Source organism: Lactuca serriola, chromosome 5, assembly GCF_051521515.1.
Source record: "Lactuca serriola cultivar US96UC23 chromosome 5, Lser_US96UC23_V15, whole genome shotgun sequence".
Taxonomy (NCBI): Eukaryota; Viridiplantae; Streptophyta; class Magnoliopsida; order Asterales; family Asteraceae; genus Lactuca; species Lactuca serriola.
The window spans coordinates 217,684,779-217,690,778 of NC_136412.1; positions in this window are offsets into that span (position 1 = coordinate 217,684,779).

The following is a 6,000-nucleotide window of genomic DNA, read 5'->3' on the forward strand; positions in this document are numbered from 1 at the left end:
TTTCGAAATCGTTTGGAACAAAGTAGAGTATAAATAATTAAACACAAGGTGATTATTTAGTATGATACTCTAGATTAATAATGGATAAACTAAATCAGACATAGTTTATATATTGACTTTGCATGAAGTTCGAATCTGTAAAACAAGTAATGAAAATCCCAAATTATTCCCATAATAATTTGAATGGTTTGATAAGTTACCACGCTATGTTGAAAGCTATGTAATTATATTTAGAAAGCGTCCCTTATGCTCCACATGTTACAAAAGGGATAAAGGTATCTAAAAGTTTGATAGAAAATCGATATAATTACATCAGTTTTTAAATTACGAAATCCTTTATATTTTGCTTGTATTCCCCCCTGAAAACATGAAAAACTCAGAAAAGTGTAGGGGTATGAACTCACCTGCAGTGAATGGATGAAAGTGTCGGGTAGGAATGTTAGGTGTTAAGTGAGGACTTGAACACACGCGGGGATCCTATGTAACATGAAGTGATACATAATTGTATCTAATTAGTTATTTAATCACTAATTAAGTAAGTAAATACACTCTAATGCACGAAAACACTTTATTTCAAGTGTCAGGAATGATACGGGTTGCATCTAAGGAGTGTATGGCCTCGTTATGGAGTTTACTCTTCAAGTGGTGACCTTAGGGGGTGTTTACGGTTTTAAGACCATATCCCCCATGAGTTTACGGCTGTAAACTCATGGGAATGATGGGTTTGGGTGCTCTAAGGTCTTATACTACTCAAGGATCTATGCTAGACTCGAATCAAGGGCTATGGAAGTGATTGGGGCTTGAAATGGACCTTATATGGAGTTTACGGTTTCTGAGTCCCTCCTTGGGGAGTTTACGGTCATAAACACATGATTTTACGGCTGTAAACTCATGTTTTTCACTTTCTTTCATGGTTTGGTGCTTCTAGGGTAAGCATGCAAGGTTCTAGCCACTCATTCAAGTCATAGAAGGTGTTTAAGGGCACTTTAACACCCTAAAAAGGTGTTTACAGTTTTGGGATATTCCCCAACCGTAAACTCATGTTTACTCCTCTATTATTATGTTTTGGGGTTCTAAGATCATTCCTGCAAGCTTCTAGGACACTAGCCAAGCATTTTAAGGGTTTTGGGGCATCAAAACCCCCTTTTAGGGTGTTTACGGTTTTAGGATGCTCCCAAACCGTAAACCCATGTTCTTGGGGGGTTTTTGGGTGGTTAAACCACGAATTTGCAAGTATACTAAGCAAAACAATAAGCTAGGAGGGTTTACTTACTGTTGTGAAGCTTGAAAGGGGTGATTCTTGATCAAATTCCAACTTTGTAGAGAGAGAGTAGAGAAAGAAAGTTCTAGGGTGTGAAAAGGTTGAAATGAAAGGCCACTCAACCCTTATATAGGGTTGAGTTTACGGTGGGGGTCCACCCAACACCAACCGCAAACAGGGTTTTTGCGTGATTTATCGTTTTCCGACACGTATGAAATTACGAACATAACCCTAATTGATTTACTTAACTTAAAAATTAACAAAAAAATTTAATAATAAAATAAATTTTATTAACGGAAGTGGGTTTTAGTGACATAATAAATTTCGGGTTGTCACATCATCCCCCCGTTAGAGGAAATTTCATCCCGAAATTTAGAATTGAATTACAAATCATGGATTTGGAAAGAGATGCAGATATTTCTGTTTCATTGAATCTTCGCGCTCCCAAGTGAATTCAGGTCCTCGTTTGGCATTCCAGCGAACCTTCACTACCGGGATGCGGCTTTGCTCTGTACGTTTGATCTCTCGATCCATGATTTCGATTGGTTCTTCCATGAAGTTTAGGTTTTCGTTGATTTCGATCTCATCAAGAGGGATCATAAGGGTTTCATCTGATAGGCAATTCTTAAGATTAGAGATGTGGAAGACAGGGTGGATATTGCTAAGCTCATGAGGTAATCGGAGTTTATAGGCTACGGGACCGATTCTAGCGATGATCTCGAAAGGTCCGATGTACCTTGGGTTTAATTTCCCGTGCTTCCCAAATCATATCATGCCTTTCCAGGGCGAGACCTTCAACAGGACACGAACTCCAACCTGGAATTCCAGAGGTTTTCGTCGTTTATCGGGGTAACTCTTTTGTCTGTCTCTAGAAGCTTTCAATCATTCTCGGATTTGGATGATCTTTTCGGTGGTTTCACGGATGATTTCAGGGCCAGTGAGAGCACTGTTGGGGACTCGACCCTTGACTAGTTGCGTGTCCCCTACCTAGGCCCAGCACAGAGGGGATCTGCACTTTCGACCGTAGAGGGCTTCGAATGGGGCAGCCTTGATACTGGTGTGGTAACTGTTGTTATATGAGAACTCGACCAAGGGTAAATGAGTGTCCCACGACTTTCCAAAATCAATGACACATGCTCTCAACATGTCTTCCAAAGTCTGGATAGTTCTCTCATTCTGCTCATCTGTCTGAGGATGATAAGCCGTGCTCATGTCTAACTTAGTTCCAAGAGCCTTTTGTAGGATTGCCAAAATCTCGAGGTAAACCTGCTATCTCGATCGGAGATAATGGACACAGGCACACCGTGCAGTCGGACTATCTCTTGGGTGTAGATTCGCGTGAGTCTTTCCATCTTGAACGTTTCCTTGATCGGTAGGAAGTGAGCGGATTTTGTCAGTCGATCGACAATTACCCAAATGGTATCATACCCACTCGGAGATTTGGGTAATTTGGTAATGAATCCATAGAAATAATCTCCTATTTCCACTCAGGTATTTTGGGCTGCTGGAGTAGACCTGAGGGCTTCTGATATTCGACTTTTACCTTGGCGCAAGTCAGACACTTGCCCACGAAGGTAGCGATTTCGGCTTTCATGTTTGGCCACCAGTATAGCTTCTTGAGATCCAAGTACATCTTATCCGAACCTGGGTGCACGGAGTATCTAGTCTTGTGAGCTTCGTTCATGACAATCTCCCTGAAACCTCCGAGCTTTGGGATCCAGATTCGATCCATGAAACAATAGACTCCGTTACCTCTGATCTTAAGATTCTTATCCATTCCCCTCAAGGCTTCATTTATCATGTTCTCTGATTTTAGGGCTTCTAACTGAGCCTCTCGGATTTGTGCGGATAAGTGGGAATGGAGGGTCATTGTCAGTGTCTTTACCTTGCGGTCGAAATTTTCCTTACGACTAAGGGCATTTGCCACCACACTGGCCTTGCCGGGATGGTAGCGGATTTCGCACTCATAGTCACTGAGTAGCTCTACCTATCGTCGTTGTCTCATGTTTAAGTCCTTCTGATTGAAGATGTGTTGTAGGCTTTTATGGTCCGTGAAGATCATGCACTTGGTCCCGTAGAGATAATGTCTCCAAATCTTCAGTACGAAGACCACTACCCCTAACTCCAGGTCGTGAGTTGTATAGTCGACTTCACGTGATTTCAGCTGTCTCGAGGCATAAGCAATAACCTTTCCTCGCTTCATAAGCACACAGCCTAAGCCTTGATTGGACGCATCGCAGTAGACAACGAAGTCCTCCGTCCCTTCGGGCAGGGATAGAATAGGTGCGCTACACAAGGCTCGCTTCAACGTTTGGAATGCAGCGTCTTGCTTTTCACTCCAACAAAAGGGTACACCTTTCTGTGTCAAAGTAGTTAAGGGTTTGGCAATTCTAGAAAAATTCTGGATGAATCTACGATAATAGCCGGCAAGACCCAAGAATTGACGGATTTCTGTGGGTGTCTCCGGTGCCGACCAATTCTCTATCGCCTTGATTTTGGAAGGGTCCACGTGTATGCCTTCCTCGCTTACCACATGACCTAGAAAAGTTACCTTCCGAATCCAGAATTCACACTTGGAGAATTTTGCGTACAGCTTCTCCGATCTAAGTGTTTCCAGTACTAATCTCAAGTGTTGTTTGTGATCTTCCTCACTTTTGGAATAGACAAGTATATCGTCAATGAACACGATAACAAACGTTTCCAAAAAGGGACGACACACCCGGTTCATCAGGTCCATGAACACTGCCGGTGCGTTGGTTAGACCAAAGGACATCACTATAAACTCGTAGTGTCCATATCGAGTCCTGAATGCTGTCTTGGAAACATCACTCTCATGAACTCGCAGCTGATGGTACCCTGATCTAAGGTCTATTTTCGAGAAGTAACTGGCTCCTTGAAGTTGGTTGAAAAGGTCATCTATAAGAAGAAGAGGATAACGGTTTTTGACGGTCAGCTTGTTCAATTCCCGGTAATCTATATACATTCGAAAGGATCCATCCTTCTTTTTCACGAATAATACCGGGGCTCCCTAGTGTGAGGAACTCGGTCTGATGAACCCTTTGCTGAGTAGCTCATTAAGCTAACTGGATAACTCTTGCATTTCTGCTGGCGCTAAGTGATACGGAGACTTGGCTACGGGGGTAGCTCCGGGGATTAGGTCGATGCGAAACTCAACTTGGCGTTCGGGAGGAATTCCTGGGAGCTCTTCGGGAAAAACATCAGGAAAGTTGCAGACTTCGGGGATGCTCTCGAGGTCTTTAGCTTCCTGTTTCTCGTTTATCACATGGGCTAGGAATGCATGGCACACCTTTCGCAGAAGCTTTTGGGCTTTGATGCATGAAATGATGCGAAGATTGGAACTAAGTTTTATCGTCGTAGATCATGAGAGTATGGCCAGAGGGAAGATTGAGACAAATAGCTTTTTCGTAACAAAGAATATCAGCATGATTGGGGCTCAACCAATCCATGCCAATGATAACATCGAAGCTCTTTATAGAGACTGGCATAAGGTCGATGGGAAAATAATGGTCGTTGAGGGTAAGGGTGCAGCCTACATATATATCATTAGCGTTCTCTTTCTCACCATTAGCCATCTCGACAGTGAACGTTTCGGTTAGCGTTTGAAGATTATGTTTAAGAAGAGGCTTGAATGCATGACTAACAAAACTTCTTTCAACACTAGAATAAAAAAGGATGCATGCATAAGAGTTGTCGAGAAGGAACGTACCCGTGAAAACGGGGGGATCGGCGACTGCCTCCTCTTGCCCCATCGTTAGAACTCTCCCAGTGTTGTTGGTCGTTGTTGCTTTTGGGCAGTTCCTCTTGTAATACCCAGCCTCACCACAACCATAGCAGGCTTGACTGACACTTGCTCCGGATGCTTGATTGGTTGGTTGGGTTGGTGTTATGCAGTTCTGAGAAAGGTGACCCTTCTTGCCACAGTTGTTGCAGAGCATTTCACGAAATAGACCAGGGATACGATGGTGGTAACTACACTTGTTGCACCACGGGAGGGTACCAGTATATACACTGGTAGGTGCTTGAGTTGTAGGAGCGGCGACAGGAGTAGTAGCAGCGTGGACTGCCACAGTTTGTTGCTTCTTGGAGGATCCTTGCGAACCCTGACCCTTCCGTTTGTTCTAGAATTTCTTTTTATTCTCCCCACTCTCCTTTGCTGGTTCCGAAGTGGTTGTTACTTTATCCAGGTTGACCCCATGATCTATAAGGGTCTGCGCCAGGCACTTGGCGCTATCTAAAGCGTTTGGCCTAGCAGCCAAGACATTTCCTTGGGTTGGGGGTGTCAATCCCCAAATGTACCTTTCTATCTTCTTGCTTTCCATGGTGACCATCCCCGGGAAAAGGAGTGCTAGGTCTTCAAACCTAGAAGTGTAGGTAGCAACATCGGAACCCTTCATCTTTAGGTTCCATAGTTCGTGCTCCAGCTTCTGCATTTCGCCCCGTGGGCAGTACTCGACAAGCATGAGCTCTTTCAAGCTCTCCCAACCTATAGCATTTTCTACTGGCAGGGTTAAGGATTTGACTCGGCCATTCCACCAAGTCAATGCTTTATCAGTGAAAGTGCAGGCGGCGAATCTCACTTTGTTAGCTTCCGAACAGGAACAGATTTCGAAGATAGACTCGATCTTCTCAAACCATCGAGTCAGGGCAGTAACACCTCCAATGCCATTGAAATATGTGGGTTTCGCATTCATAAAGTCTTTATAGGAAGACTCCTTCTG